Source organism: Gymnoscopelus microlampas, assembly GCF_963454915.1.
Source record: "Gymnoscopelus microlampas genome assembly, chromosome: 7".
In the NCBI taxonomy this organism is placed as follows: domain Eukaryota; kingdom Metazoa; phylum Chordata; class Actinopteri; order Myctophiformes; family Myctophidae; genus Gymnoscopelus; species Gymnoscopelus microlampas.
The window spans coordinates 22,729,282-22,746,562 of record NC_139944.1 but is presented as its reverse complement, the minus strand read 5'-3'; the positions used below and the strand labels follow the sequence as shown (position 1 = coordinate 22,746,562).

Here is a 17,281-nt window from a genome sequence, read left to right as displayed (position 1 = left end):
GAGTCCTTTGGTGTCATGAACCTAGGCTGGTTTGTTTACCAGATTTGCCAGCGTGCTATGGTGCTGTACTGTGGCCGTCGCCGTGTGTTTGTGTGTTTGGGGTGTGCATGGCACGTGAAGGACGGACATATTGTGATGGAGACATGAGTGAAGTGAAAGTAACGGCCTGGGTGGAACAAAGGAGGTACGTAAGAAGGGGGGGGGGGGGGTTGAAGCGAAGGAGCTGCGTGTGTGTTGTTGTGGAGGAGATGGGCAGAGTTCAATGGCGGCCGCTCGTGTTGTTTCGGCTCTGTTCGGCTCATGCCGTCGCCGTTCGGTGTCGGTGGTGCGCACGCTAAACGGTACGAAAGTGATGCACCTTCCGTTTTGTCCGAAATGTGGTGAGTGTAATAAATGATGTTGCGACGTGGAAACTGTGGAGTGAGCAATGATAGGTGCCCTACGCCACCTGTAAATTGTGAAAGTCCGACGTGGCTACTGTTTTCGCGAGCTGTGCTGTGGTGCCGTTGTGTTTACTCGATTACAGAGCTGTGGCTATAGCGTCAGCGGCGCGCGGAAGTAACTTGTCGTTTATATAATTAGATAGATACAGTACATATATCCATACTTATATACACACATAAGCACATATATTATGCATATACACATAAATAAGAAATAACAAAACATCAGTTATGAATGTGATATCCTGCCCCAGGGAAACAGTATAAAGTAACCATATCTTGTTAAAGGTATACATTTATGTGCAGTCACAGATGTTATTTCACAGTCTTGGATAATAACATTTCAACCTTCTCCAACGCTTTGTACCAGGTGTCAGTTGTATTTCCCTTTGCACCGTTAACCACTTGAATCCCAGGGTGGCAGCGTCCATATTCTGGGGGGAACATTAGCCAAAAATATAGCCGATCTTCAAGCTCACAGCTTGTGGAGCTTGTAGAGCTTATAAAGCTTGTGGATCTCAAATCTCAACTTTTGGCAGCTGTCAGAACCAAGAGTAGACGTCTTCTCTGAGATTTTGTAACATCAATTGCTGAATCATAATTCAGAGTTAAAACATTAGGTAAACTAGGAATTCAAGTTCTGGGTACATCAGATAGCTGAGGTGATTCATGAGATGAATTATCTTATTGCCAGTACTCTGTGACATCAGAAATATCTGTAGGACTGCTGCTGAGTCAGTACTATAATGGCTGAATCATACCTTTAGACGTTCAATAATATATTGTTCATACTGCACTCAATTTATCATTGCAGTCCTGGGCTTGTCAAAGGACCCCATGTCAATTTACCTCAAGATGTATTCATTAATGAAGGGTCTGAAAGTCATTTCCCTGAAACATATTGTAATTAGATGCTACTGAGTCATGTCTCCTTTGAAGTAAGAAAGGTTTGGGTTTCTGTAGCCTTTGGCCCCATTGTGTTAAGTTATTGTGTCTTAAGCCACCCGACTCGTTAGTGAACATGATATTGCTACTGTACTTTGATGCTCTGCTCTGTTCTTTGTCATAATGGTATCATGCAACTCACGAGGCAGCAGTTATTATGCTTCACAGATTAGTCATCGTAAACCCTTTTAAAAATTCACCATGTGTGGTGGTGTTAGGATGGATGACAGCGATACAGGTTCTAGGAGACATGGAGAGTGAGAAGGTGCATTAATGTCAGGGATCCATCCTTCACAGACATTCAGCTCCAAATGCTGCTGGCATGCTTATGGAAATATGTCCGTCTGCCTGGTCTTATCTCTTGGCCTGAGCTTATCGTCACAGAGCCCCTGGAAGCTCCTTTTCAGTATGGCAACAAAGGTCAAGGCATAAAGCCCATGGTCCCCAACCCTCTCCCCTTCCGTTTAGCTCATATGGCACCACTACGTCATGTTGACTGATGTGCTGTAAGGTGATCCTGGTCACTGATGGCTTGGAAGGAAGTGAAGGAATGCCACACACGAAGGGTGGTACTGTAGGAGCCAGAGATGGCATCTTGGACTCAGCGGCAGCTTTCTTGATTGTCTCAGTGTTCAAAAAATCAAAAGCATTGCACTGAGTTCAAGCAAGCTCTGATACTGTACTGCTGGGAATGATGGAAGGAGAAATGAGAGGGTGTGTGAGTGTGCTCTTCCTGGTGTTATGTGTGTTTCTTCTATTTATACTGCTAGGAGAGGCGCTTCCGCTAATAGCTCCCAGCCTGATGAGAAGGGGATGTCCCCTCTGGATAGTCTCCCCAAGTACGTTTGTATGTTTGTATGATGTAGAAAAGGTATAGCAGTCATGCGGTCATGTTTTGCTCATGACCGCAATAATGGGCAATAATCTAATATTGTGTAATAATTGTATAATAATAATGTTCAATGCATTTGAACATTACTTTGAACGTGTGTGTGTGTGTGTGTGTGTGTGTGTGTGTGTGTGTGTGTGTGTGTGTGTGTGTGTGTGTGTGTGCGCGCGCACCTGCTCATCAGCACATACATCCTGCTCTTCCCAAAAGGTAATCTATCAGCTGCACCTCGGCAGACGGGGGAAGTGGTTCAACTCTGTTAGAACGTGACATGATTGTTGGTGCCTGATGTGGTTCCTTTCCTTCTCCATCCTAGGGATATCCTTAACTATTGTCTGGAGTGTCTGTGGGTTAATGAAAGAGGTCAGAGGAGAACGGTCAGACTTGTTCAAGCTAACAGGAAGGCCATAATTACACAAACTGTTCATTACTTTAGTGATGCATCTGAATGGACAATTTGAAGCACGAGCTTTGAAGCTGATCGGGTAATTGTATTTAATAAAGTTGTACTGAGTGTCTGAAGGTCATACTCTAAGCTCATATGTCTTGTGTCCACGTACTAAAGCATGAGATTGATGTTGATTTTTTGCCGAAAGTTGCCGTTTCCATAGTGTAGCATATAGCAGTTTTTACAGAATAGGGATGCTAGCCCCAATGTATGTCTAACCACTGGTCATTATTGGCCATTGGGGAGGTGAAGTTGATTTGTCCTCTCCCTTATACCTATTGTCTTCCAGTTACAGATTCAAGTCTCACACCACATGAGACCAGACAGGTTTAAGGTTGTGTACAAGCTCCTCCGGTACGTCAAGGCCAATCAACTCCTGTTACCATGTAGGTGGCAGTTGTGTAGCAATTTACAACTGCTGGCAACATGAGGCAGATGTGCTTGATGGCATACTCTAAAATAGCATGAAGCACACACATATAAATGTTTAGTTCCTTGCCAAAGCTATGTACATTTTCCTCAACATACCTTTTTACTGGAGTGGAGCGCATCCAGTTTCAGACTTGACTTATGTCATGTGTTACTTTTTATATATATATTGGTCTCGTCTCATGATTTAATATCAGCCTCCTTTCTTATGGAGGTGCTGTAGCGTGCTTTGCGTGGGTGGGGGAAGTCAATAGTCTTTTGCCTCCCTCTCTGACGCAGGCTGCAAATCTTCAATTAATGCTTGCTGTTGGGCCTCTCTCTGGCCTTGGGAAACATCTATTGTACCTCTCAATGCTGCTCTAGTGATTTCTCCTGTCCCTCTTTGTGTCAAGAGTTATTGAGGCATCACTTCATGACAGCAATTTCCAGTCACTGCACATGTACCCATGTCCCACTGTCTGCAAAAAATAATATATATGCTTTTCTTTTCTTCTTGTTATTACATTCTTCAAAACACTATTAGAATGTTGGCTTGCCAGACTAGTCTGTTGGTGTCAGGGGAACTTGGATGCTCTCTGTCGCATGGCTGACATAGACTGGGGAAGTAAGAGAAGCTCGGGTTGCTGTGAGGTTCGTGTTTAGAACAAATTGATCTGCTCTACGTCCATTATGAGTTGGAATGCACAGTTCAACTGTCGCTGGACTGTAGTAGGAGGTTACAGTGTGTGTGTGTGTGTGTGTGTGTGTGTGTGTGTGTGTGTGTGTGTGTGTGTGTGTGTGTGTGTGTGTGTGTGTGTGTTCGTGTGCGTGTGCGTGTGCGTGTGCGTGTGCGTGTGTGCGTGTGTGTGTGTGTGTAAACCTAGACATTCTATTATTGTGGACAACTCTGGGTCCAGAGATTCTTAAGCAGTGCTGGCTGAACAAATATGCTCATTGAACTAAAGGCTTGTTTAACACAGCTCTAAACAAACAAAAGTGAGGCTGTAAGCATGGCAGAGGGCTGAGAAATGATCAGAAAGCAAGGAATATGGAATTTCAAGGCCAAACAGTTACAGAATTCACTACCAGGCTACAATAAAACTGGGTCATATCCAGTATATGGCTAGACCCTATATGGCAATGTTTTAAATTGTTCGCAATTTGTACGAGGGATAGTCAGTGTCTATTCCTGGATGAAATGTTTACCTTCCATAGTGGTCTCAGTTATTAGTGTTTTACTGAAGTAGCGTATCACATGGCATGATTAAGCTATATATATTTAAAAGAAAAAAAATTGAGTTGGAAGAGCAATACTTTCCAGTCATATGTTGGTATGTTTGATATCAATATTAATAACTATTGTAATTATGTGTTGATTTCTCCTGCTCTTTAATTTTTCCCCCCTATCTGCGGATGTGTTGTTTTTCTACTGTATTGAGTGATTTGTCAGAGTGTTTGTTATTTGGTGGACTTAACTGTGCGCTCTCCCACGTGCCTCTCAGCACATGTGGAGCTGTTTCCCCTCCTATTCTCCCCTATGGTGGATTGTTACAGTGCGTAACCACATGTTTTATTTGAAAGAGAATTATAATTAAAGCAAATTACACGCACTAACTGACCGACAAATGCTGTAACTTCATCAGTCAGTCAGTCAGTCAGTCAGTCAGACAGACAGACAGACAGACAGACAGACAGACAGACAGACAGACAGACAGACACAGACAGACAGACAGACAGACAGACAGACAGACTCAGTCAAAGACATGTCAAACAACGTTTGCACCTTACAGTGCAGCTCCCTCTGTACCACACGTTGATGGATGTCAGTGAATGTGGCACACAGCATAACTCCTTCACGCATTCAAAACACAATGAACAACTTCTGAGGGCTGATTTGCATCAGAATAGCTAAATAAAAGCTGCCTTTAGAGCACCGGCTTAAGAGTTGACAATGAACCTTCCCCTTTTCCCGCCCTAATTCAATTCATTATTTTTTCTCCTGCTCTCTTCCTTTTAGCCTGATCCCACAGTTAGGTCTTGTTGTTGGGGCTCCCAGGGGCCATAGCGGTGAAAGCCTCGTAAATGTAGACGCTCACCCTGTTGCGGGGGGTTATTTATTTGTCTGAGATCAGAGAGAGCAAGGAGCAGGGCCTGGTGCTTTACAGTGCGAGGCACATGCACGGCTTGCATGCTCACACACACACACACACACACACACACACACACACACACACACACACACACACACACACACACACACACACACACACACACACACACACACACACACACACACACACACACACAAGCAAATCCATGTATGTGCGCCCACACACATACACACTAATGCAAGTAGAGAACAAGTCTCCACGTTTCTGCTCTCCCGCACCCAAGCATGCACGCACGCATGCACACAGTCTCTTTAGCATTCTCACACAGCCCTGCCATTGGCCTGCCAGGCCGTGGATAAAAGCACGGTGGGAAGCAGGGCTGCCCGGCAGAGAGGGCTTTCAGGAATATTACACTGTGGACCACGTGCTCACTTGGGGGACAGGGGACAATATGCAGAGTCAGGAGAAAACACACAGCTAGGATCTGACGGACAAGCGCAAATCATAGCCTGTTTGGCACTGTAGGAGGATAAGGGCTGATTGTGCTTATTCACTCGGAGGTTGTCTACAAATGCAATTCAGATGAGGTGCCAAGGTCGTCCAGTGTTTCCAAATACTGTATGATGGATCTGTTTTTTTCCTTATCACCCACACAAAGTACCGGTAACTTTCATAAAAGGCGACAAAGAAAAACCAGACTCAGAACACAGGCAGCCATTGGATGTAGTGAAATATCTTGTATTCAGACAGAGAGAGAATGGAATTAAGGTTACAGTATCAACAGGTGTTAACGCATCATCGGTCGTCGTCTCTCTCTCACATAGCACGCCAAGACTGGACTTTTACATGGCCCGTTATCAGTTAGGTAACATAAACAATGACATCATAGGACGTGACATAGATGAGTTTCCGGGCGAAGGTGGACTTCTTGGATTGGATGAGAGTGATGATTACGTCGTCGTCAGATGAGGATGATGATGGTAGATGATGAAGATGGTGTCACAGTTTATCTTTGGACAAACAGCGTCCACATGTCTCAAACAACACGTTGGCCTCGGCTCTGACCGGTCACTGGTCAGTGGTGACTTCGTGACACTGCGAGAAGGGTTATGCATTGGAGAAGAACACCGAGATATAGTGTTCTCAAAACAATAGATAGTTACAGAAAGCCTGTAGCTAGTTTGACCTTGCATAGACAGAGAAATAGTAGAATAGAGTACATGACTGCATTTAGGCCAATATGACACCTATTATATTAATTTGAAGCAGGTTTAGGACACTAGACAAATTATGATCAATCAAGATAACGAGATTCTAACTCTATCACTGTAGTTATCTCTTATCTGGTTCAGTTAACCTTTTAAATCCATAAAAATAGGTTATTTAAGTAAAAGCAAAAAACAAACAAGCAAAAAAGCTGTAACCCAGTGAAAAAGAGTGGACATTTCTATCCTCAGGCCGTTCCGTGATGTCACAAATTGTTTGTCACTGATATTACGAGTCATGCTTGGTTCAATTTCAAGACCAGTTGTTTTTCAGAATGATGAGGGGCTCAGCTGGTGACTCATTAGCTGTAGTTGACTCATGTACCTGACTGAATGGTGTGTGTGTGTTTGTGTGTGTGTGTGTTTGTGTGCGTGCGTGCGTGCGTGCGTGCGTGCGTGTGTGCGTGCGTGTATTATGATAAAGATGCAGGGGGGGCTCACTCACCTTCCCCCTCTTTTGACTTTTCCCCCGGAGCTGCAAAGATTAATAAATCATGACAGCACTGCTCTTCAATAGTGTGTGTGTGTGTGTGTGTGTGTGTGTGTGTGTGTGTCTGCGTGCGTGCGTGCGTGCGTGTTTGTGTGTGTGTGTATTCTGATAAAGATGCCGTTTTCTACATCACCTGATGACGACTGTATTGGGAACTGATATGGAACTGAGATCAGAGAGATACTTGAGAGAAATTGCTGACGGAAACAGGAAATTACATTCCAAAGGCTTTTGTTTGCAGTTATCAAAAGGGGGTTTGCTCATTGATTTTGAGGCATAGCGTCTGGCAGAGTGAAAACAGTCTCATTGCTCAAGCCTAATGTCAGTTCAGTCTTCTCATTAGTTTATTGCCTAAACACACTGATGCCTAAAAATAGTGTTATTTCCTGAACCATTTCATACCAAAGAAGCCTATGTCTCCTCTTTGTTATGTTTTCCACTGCACCCACTGCTTGTCAGATTTCAGGTGCAATGAACTGGTGATGAATGACTGCACAAATGTCAGTTCTGTTAAGGATGAGGATCTCTTTCATTTTGACGTAAGTAAGAGCAGGTTCCATGAGAGGTATAGCGCGTGCATCTGGGTGAATAGATGGATCACTACTCTAGCACTGGGGGCAGGGATGTTGATGCTGTTCTGGGATTGTCAGTTAACACTGTTTTTTTACAGCATAGATCTGTAGGAGGCTAGCGGTCTGTAAGAGGGTTTGTCCGTGTGTGTGTCTGTGTTTGTCTGGAGCTAATCTCACAAACCGCTGGACCGACCAGTAGGCCAAAGTAGTACCTCCATGCATTTTTTTCACACATGTTTTATATGTTTTATAATATTTCTCTTTCATTGCATAATAATGGAAGACAACAGGGCTCGAATCACGTCAAAACCTTGCCCAAATTTGGAGTCGTAAATGTGTCCCAGCTAGCCACATGAAGTCAGAGATCCACATGGGAGCTATGCTGTTCCCATGTGGATCTTGAGTTGAGATCCACATGATACAAAACAATATTTAATGGAACCAAAAGGTTAGGAACCAAAAAATATTTTGAGATGTTCCTAACAAACCCTACAACATCTTACCATGTATTACGGCAACGTGAACCTGACTGTAGGTGCCAAGATCTTCACAAACAACACCAGTGAAAGAAACATAGTCATAGTGTGTTTTGTAAACAAATATGACATGGGTTACTTAATTGTGCAAATTCATTGAGATACCAGTCACTGACGAGGTCAAATTCATTCAGAGTGAGAGGCTGCCCCCACCCCCCCACCCCCACATGCCTAGACGAAGAGTGTTAAGAACAAGAACCAACGACAGAACAGTCTAAGGAAATAAGTTACAGTAAGGAAAGAAAGCCAGAGTCAACACAACTGTAACATGTCACCATGGAAACTATATCCAACAGAGTTGTGCAAGATGGCAATAGTACCCAGGCCAGACTTCAGCATTAGCACCTGTCAATGTGTCAACGCCAAGTGATTCAAGCAAGGAAATTCTCCTCTACGCTCTGCTGGGATTCACAAAGCGATTCTTCATTCATTCTTGAGGAAGTGGCAGATGTTCTATATCAAGTGAAGCTGAAACCATCAACAATGTTGTCAAAAAAGGACAATTGTACCCTGTAAGGGCCTCAAAGGCCCACAAATAAGAGGGCTATTCTCCTCTAAGAAGATCATAGAGTCAACAGCTTACAATCGTGTATTCATCCCTGCAAATCTGACACACATTCCAACCCCGGAAACCGCCATGTCATGGCCTCGTTTGGCCTGACAACGTTTTCTGACAGTAAGAGCTGTCAAAGACATAGGCTATAGCTCATCTCAAGTGCCATGCTAAGCAAATCGAGGGTCTCAAACATAAAATGGTAAAACTGTTAATTAGTGACTTGAACTTGGACAACCAGGGGAAATGTATACCACTAAGCCAGTCTATCTTGAAAGACCTATATAAAGACTGTTCTACTGATTAACCACTTATACCCAATTCACTGACAGGGGTACACTAGTGGTCTTTACTCGGTCCCTTCCTCTTTTCCCTCTGCACTAAATCTGTTTACAAAAATAGCCAATCTATAATCTTTTCATTTTTATTCAGAATGTTTGCCTATTTTCACGGAAAGTTTGCCTATTATGACATACCCAGAATATCTATGGCATGGCGGTTCTTTTCATAAATATTAAGATGTGTACATTGTCATGTATTTGAACAGTTCAGTGGTGGATTTGATGACAATGATGTTGACTGATGTGCAGATGAGTAAATCCATCAGTAACAGAAGAACCATGGTGTGGTGTGTTTCCTGAAGGGAGTGATACATGGCTTTTATCCCAGGTCTCTTGGGACTGGCCTGGTCACTGAAGCAGAGAGCACCAGAGAGAGGACAATGTGATTAGAATGGTAAGGAAGCAGTCAGCAGCCTACCGCCTCAATCTTTATTCTGTAATTAGGTGGGAAATTGTGGCAAGACCCCCTCTCTCTATCTATGCCTCTCACTTTCTCTCGTCTATATTTAGGCTATTTATCACCCTCTTCTGCGCTCTGTCTCACGCTCTCTTTTGCGCTCACTCTCTCTGTCTTTTTTGCTCTTTGTGTGTGGTTAGGGTACAGATCGAGTAATTGAGTTTGGTGCGGCCATGAATGTGAAAGAAGATCTATTCATAGCTGTGGATGACTGGCTTTTTAAGGTCAATCTTTGTTTAAACCGGAGGGGCTGATATGGTAATGAAGACAAGCAATTGATGTAAAAGTCTTCAAATAAGATATGTCTTTATTGGAAGAAAAAACGTGGATAAGAGAGTAAAAATCAACCACTTAACCCTGTTCCAAAATGTTGAAAAATGTACACTTTTTTGTTGTTGTTGATACATTCTCACCTAATGACATGCCCTGAATATAAATAGGGGCACTTGGTTGAAAGTGGTTCGAGAGAGAGGGGGAGAGAGAGAGAGAGAGAGAGAGAGAGAGAGAGAGAGAGAGAGAGAGAGAGGGGAAGGATGTGGTCAAGAGGTTGTGTTCTCTTTACATGTTGGTCCTGAGGGCAGATCACTGCCCCATCTCTGCCTGGAAGTGGCCTTTCACTTTAACTTATTGATCACAAGGGGGTGCAGGTGGTGAGCTCAAGGCTTGTTAAAGATGCATGGGCAGCGGGGATAGGGTTACTGTTGTCTTCAGGTTACAGGTACACAGTGTAGAAAGAAGCACCCTTGTTTTGCACTTGCTCTCTGGTGGAGATTTCATGAAGAAATGATCTCATGTCGTCCTTCGAACAAGTGGTGAAAATATGAAGTTGAGTCACAACCGTGGGCGCTGGGCAGTGAACCACATGCCTCCCAGTGGGATTTTACACACAGTGGCAGCTGTCTCTGTCCCTCTGTCTGTCTGATGTGTGTTGTTGTCCAGTCATGAGAGAGAGAGAGAGAGAGAGAGAGAGAGAGAGAGAGAGAGAGAGAGAGAGAGAGAGAGAGAGAGAGAGAGAGAGAGGGCATTCCAGTTCAGATGTTGGAATAAAAGGGCTTGATGATTCATGGTCCAGTCATCCCATTCTCAGCTGTTGTCGTCTCATCAATAAAACCAGACAGCAAAAGGCTCAGGTGTGGAAAACAGCATTTTCTGAAAGCTGTCAGCAGAGGCTGTTTATCTGCATGTAACACGCTGACATGAAGATAGCATACTGTAGGTCAATGTATGTGGTGCGTGTGTGTGTGTGTGTGTGTGTGTGTGTGTGTGTGTGTGTGTGTGTGTGTGTGTGTGTGTGTGTGTGTGTGTGTGTGTGTGTGTGTGTGTGTGTGTGTGTGTGTGTGTGACTGAGTGTGACTGACTGACTGATGGAATGATGAACACTGCATCCATTCCTGTTTTCCTCATGTGCCTCACGTATGCATGTGTGCTTCTGTGTTTGTGTGTGTGCGTGCGTGCGTGCATGCTTGCGTGCAGGTCAAAGGCCCCAGTCTAGCCCCAGGGTTACAACAGCAGGCCTACGTATACACCCCTGGCTCCATGCTGAGCCTGGAGAGACATTGTCTACTGAACAGCAACAACACTACAGCTCTATAGGCAGATGTTGTGGGACGTTAAATAATGGACAGGGAAGGCCTCATTAAACTATAAATGGTAATAAGAAAGAAGACAAAAGGTGAAATAATTTCACATATCAGAGAGAGTGTGTGGTTTATTTACCATCATAAACCCTCCAGAAATTCTTTGGAGGGTGAACTTTGGAGGTATGCTTGGAAAATGTACAGTATATGTTAACCACTTTAACCCTGGAATCCCTATGTCATAATAGGGCAACATTCGGGGAAGTAGGCAAAAACAGCAAATCTACCAATCTCAAAACGAATGTGTTGCGAATCGTTGTGAGCTTGTAGGTTGGCTGTTTTTGACAAAATGATTTGGTGTAGAGGGAAAAAATGGCTAGACCCCTGGGGGACCCCGGTCAATGAAGTGGTTTTGAAGTAGGCTACTATTTTCAGCATGCCTGTTTCTAAAATGAAACACTTTGGATAGTTGTCTCCACACTAATGTTTCAAGTGGGAAAAGGATTGTCCACTCAGACTGTGTAGGAGGACGTGGACAGCCTGTGGCCCCTCACTTACGCGTTGTGATCTTGTAGGTCTGCTATTTTACTCGCTCGACACCGTCGCACGTCGGAGCATAAATCAGGCTTAAGTGCAGCATGGGTGGCTGCCTCATTCACGTCTGAAGGGCTTTGTCACTCTCTTTTGACTCTCGTTCTCTTTTCATCCCACAAGTTTCTTTGTGTTTAATCTGATTTTCGCAATTTGATTATGTGTTGTGCATCCACCCTTTCTAAAAGAAACAAAAAGCTGACTGTTTGCATTCTCGAGCAGCCAAACGAGCTGATTGTCTCCTGAAATTGTGTGCCTTTTGAGTGTAGGATTGTGGGTGTGCGTGCGTGCGTGCGTGCGTGCGTGTGCGTAAAATTAATGTTTCAGTTGTGTATGAATCATGAGGCAGTGCGGTTCTCAAACATTTTCACGTCAACCGCGGACCCCCACTTGAAAAGATTTTGTGCCAGGAACCCCCTTAAGAGAAGATTTTTTGATAGCAAAATACCTTTTGGATCAGCTATTTTGGAATAGCAATGTCAATTTGAATGAAAACTGATGCTGCTGAGCAAGAGCAGTGTGCAGGATTTTTGTTCATGAAATGCTTTTTTCATGATTGCTTCGGAATAGCTGAAACAAAATAGGGCTCAAGAATGTGTTCCTCATAATGCTGGGGACCACCAGGAACCCCTTCAAGGACCCCTGGGGTCCCCGGACCCCACTTTGAGAACCACTGCGATGGCATAAGGCCCTCAAGAGCAGTGATCTAGATACAGTACCAGAAGCATCTCAGCTACCTAGGAAATTACAGGGAGGATGGATTCACACAGTCAGGGACCCAGTAGGCTGAGGAGGATTATAAGGTTAAGTCAAGGTCTTAGTACGTCAACAATTCACTGAGCTGAGATGGACCAACAGTACTGTTCTAGAACACATAAAGGGCTGTTATTTATTTCCTCTTTGAGGAAAATCACTTGTGAAGGAAATCGAAGTCCCAATTCTGATCCCATGAATGATGAGCTCCCTGTGATGACGGTTGGACGGTTGGACGGACGGACGGACGGACGCACGGACAGACAGACAGATCCCATGAGGGAAATTCAATTGTCATAGCAGTACCGCAGTATGAAACACAAGACAGATACAGAAATGAGAAATTTATATAATAAAAGATATTCAAAATTAGAGTGTACCCGCTCTCTCTCATTGCTTCTAATGCTGAATTTTTACTTTATTGCGTGCCAGTGTCGCATGCCAAAAATAGCAGATCTACAAACTTGTGAGCTTTTAGATCGGCTATTTCCGGCGTGCCACCAGTCCGGCGCACAACCAAAAATAAATCGGGCGTAAGGGAGAGACCATTCAATTCCAGTGAGAGGGGTGTGAGTCCTGAGTGTGGGGGAGGTGTGAGGAGGGAGGAATGGGAGGGTTTATGTGGGGGTGGGGAGGACAGCGTCCTGCTGAGACTCAGCGCTGGGGTCACTGCACACACTCTCCTCAATGAACACATGGGAATGAGGGTAGTGGGGATGAGTGTAATGGGGCCTCTTGTCATGTGTGCATGTGTGTGTCTGCCCATGTGAGGGTCAATTTAGGAAAGAGGGGTGATGTGGTCAACAGTGGAAGAGGATGTTATGTTTTAATAAAACAGAACGCTAATGATCAGTAGACCTGTCCAGCAAACACGTGGTGTTATGTGGCTTTATGCAACGCAATGCTATCTTTTGCATTTAGAATAGAAACAGTGGCAAAACCAGACAGCCAGTGAGATGCATGCTTTTAGAGTAACTCAATATTTGGAACTATACCGTTACACTGGCATACACCATACTTATCCAATAAATATTACTTGATATGTGATTATTCAGAGCACATTAAGCTCACAATATAGCTATCAACTTGCAGTGTCTTAAGACTTCAGATAAGTAATCCATACAGTAAACCTTATTGTGCTTTTGTGTTTTTGCCAAAGATATTGTTGCGTATATTGTAACCTTGTTCGAACAAGGCCCATGATTCCGGTGTCCAAAAGGGAGGGAGCATTTGGTGAACTCCGACTTGTCTGTTGAGTTCAATCGATAATTTCAACTGGAAGTGCAAAGATGACACTTGGTGAGTGCTGCAAGTTTGGGCTATTGATTAATTGAATTTAGCAATATAGCGTCATATTACAATATGCCCTGTCTGTCAATTGTCACTCCTTGTTTCCCTGGGGAATGTAAGTGTGAGGAGGAAATGGAAATCCTTTAACAGTACCAGAACTCTTCAAATTAAATCGTGTATCCAAGAAAACCAGGGATCTTGGTCTGAAAGAGTTTAATGCGTTTTTAAACCTGGATTGATTTGTAAAGTCAAGCCGAAAAAGACTTGGAAGATTTACAAAGAATAGGTGAAAATATTCAAAATGTTTCCTTTTTCTTTCAAAGATAACTCATGTATACTGTACAACAGGCTCTTTTTGACTTGCAATACGACAAAGTATAAAATAGGAGTTAAGAGTGGTAGTGAGTGAGAGCCAGCAGCCAGCCACAGCATAATATCTGACTTGAACTGACATCTACATTACTAACCCCACGAGACTATGTTAAGGTTATGCGTTAAGGTTAAGGTTATTATAGCGTATGTTAAACAAGAAGGACGTGGCTAAGAGAAACAGCCTATTACGAAAAGCCTGATAAAATGTGATCCCACTTATTATAGCCTTGTACATTCCACAGGCCTCTGGTTTATGTTGAGGAGTTTAAGGTGATACCTCTCTCTACTTCACACACAGGCAGGTGTTTGGGTATTCGAGTGGGAGGTCTGCTAAACTGGTATAACATATACTCAGGGGAGAGGGGAGCTATATATGCTGGTAGTGGGATAAGCCAAGACACCAAATCTGTTTGTCTAACAGAGGAAGACATAATAATAATCAGTCAACCGTATGAGCTTATCAGATTTAGAAAAAACATTGAAAGAACATCTCAAAAGGTATCCATTAGGTCTGCATTTTGAGCACTTCATCTGTGTGCATAATATTTATGTGACAGCTATAGGAGGGGACATGACAAAGAAGATTCTTGGAATTATAAGGTATTTATTTCCAGAGCTTTGAGAACCATACACATACAGTACAGCTATGCTGCTTGCATTGCCCAGGTATAAACTGGAACTAAATCTGGCTACAGTAATGGACTGCCCAGACAGAGGCTCTTGCTGAGTATGTGTGCAGTCGTGAACGGGACAGTCGTGTCCCGTTCACTTCCATTCTAATGTGAGCGACATATGAAGCATGAATGGAAGCAAGAGAGCATGTGTTTCAGGAGCACATGTGTGACTGTGCCATTATTCTGTTGTGCATAATCAATTCCACAACAGGTGTGTAGTCACACCTAGCTCCGAGTCCAATTAGTATGACTCAGGCCAGGTGTGACTGCTTAAATCAGCCACCCTACAATTTTATCATACAGAACCTGTAGACCAACTACAAGTTAAATCACATTTTTGAACCACAGTGATTTGCTTAAAGTATTTATTCAATCCTTGGGAAATTACCTCACATTAGCCAGACACAAATCCTCAGCTGCACTCTCTCCCTCTTTAATTACAAAATGGTCACAAGATAAAATGTTATGGGCAAACAATGATTTAATTTCATTACCCTTTGCCCAGTTCTTTGCTCACATCGTTGTTGGGAATTGAGTCAGAGACTGTAACACCATCCACCCTGAGCCACCTCCACTTCCAAGCTCGTCTTTCAGTAAACCCAGATTTGTCACGGAGAGGGAGACTGTGTGAGTGTACCGGTAACCGTCTTCCACGCCGACATCTCGCCACTCCGACTAGTGGCTTCCACGTGCGGTTAGGGTTAGGGTGAGGGTTAGGTATAGGGTTCGTTAACGTCGGAAAGGCGACATGTCGGAAAGCCGCCATGTAACCGAGTGTACCGTGCCTACCCTCAACCAATTTGTAAAACAGAGAAGCATGTTTCCCAGAAGGAAATGCATGTATTTAGTTCAGTCTGACGAGAAGCAGGGATAAAACATATCCCCACTGGTGATAAAAATGAATTGCCAGAGAGTGAGGTATCAAAAACAGAAGCATGGATCCCCCCATCCACCCCAGCAAATACTACCCTGGTGACGTGTGACTGTGTGAGTGTACCAGTTGTACCCTCAACCATGTGGGTGAAATCTGGGTGTTGAGTGTGAAGGTGACAGAGCCTGGTGGAATGCCTGCATGAGACCAGCCACTCCAGACCCGACACCGACATGAGGTTGTGTGTTTGTGTGCGTGAGAGTGCGTGTGTGTGGTTTGGGCAATGCTGAGGTTGAAGGGCTTTTTCGTCAGGTGGAAGATAAGAAGCAATTATGTGGGTGTGTGGGCATATTTTCTGGAAGACAACTGGAGAGGTGTGGGATGTTCCACTGCCTTATCTATTAGAGTATGTGTAACCTCCACCCCTATGACCCCTGAACCACCATTTCTCCACGGTCCCTTCTCCATGACCACTGAGTCATAGTGGCACAAAGCAAAACGAACTTAAGACAATGGGGGCTGACAACAGCTGCAGTCCTTTCCTGGAACCCATTAACTACTCTTTAAAGTTGTTGGGGGAAAATATGATTCTATTCTATTCTATATTGGTTCGACAGATTTGTTGATAGACTCTATACATTCCAGGATTCTCTGTACATCTGTATGTCTGTATTTCTGTCTGTTCTAAGCATATTATCTTGAACCGTTCATCCAATCGACTTCACCCTTTATTGCTGAAGATCCAAGTGAGTGCAGTGTCAAGTGTGAAGTCGATCGGATGAGTGATCCTCAAGAACGCTGCAATCAGCGTAGGTTCTCAACAATGCTGCAAGCGTAGATTAAAACCAGAAAAAGACAAGACCTTTGCCATATCACAGTATTAGAATATGCAATATCCCAGACAGTATCTAGTCTCATATCACAAAATCCATATCGATATATTGCCCAGCATCACAGCATATTGGCCATATTTTCATGCTAGCTTGAATAAAACTGTACAACACAAAATGTGAGTTACAGCAGGGGTTTGATTCCAGGAGGTAGACTCTAACCAGAAATCGTTACTCTTCATTAAGAGACTCCAGGGTCTTTCACATCTCTGCTTCTCTGTCTGTTTGTGTCTGCCTGAAGTCTAGCCACTCACATCGCTATCAGCTGGCCCATATTTATAGCCAAAATGCTTCCCAGCCACAAAGAGAGCTCTAATTTAAGTGAGTTGCATACGTACATACAACAAGTCAGATAGGCCTGAGGGGGGAGCATATGGGATCTTTTTTACACAGGATTTATATTAACCTTATCTTAACCTTTGGTGTTTGTTTGACGAATACTTAACAGAATACCTGTGTTGATTTTATTAGAATCATTAAATAAGTTGGCTTTGCCCTGTCTGTCTGTCTTTCCCTCCTTTCTGCTGTCTGTCTGTTAACCTCTCCCTCTGTTACTGTGTGTCTCGCTCCTCTGCTTGTGCCATGGCTGACAGCATTGGGTGGAATGTGGCTCAACGGAGGGTTTTTAAATAGCCTCCTGGCCTAGCCTAGCCACTCCAAATAAGGTAGACAGCAGTGCTATGGCCCCCAAAATATCAGCACTCACCTCACTGAAAATAAAACGTTTCCTGTCTTTGTTACTAAAGATTGTAGGGATTATTTGTTTTAGTTAGAATTAACCCTCCAGCCTTGTGTAGGCCTACAT

At 43.7% G+C, this 17,281-nt stretch overlaps 1 protein-coding gene across 3 annotated transcripts in view; it reads left to right on the top strand.

Annotated features, from left to right (window-relative positions):
• itga7 (integrin, alpha 7) overlaps nucleotides 1-17,281 on the top strand; it is a 46,438-nt gene that overhangs the window by 3,265 nt on the left and 25,892 nt on the right. The window lies entirely within an intron of this gene.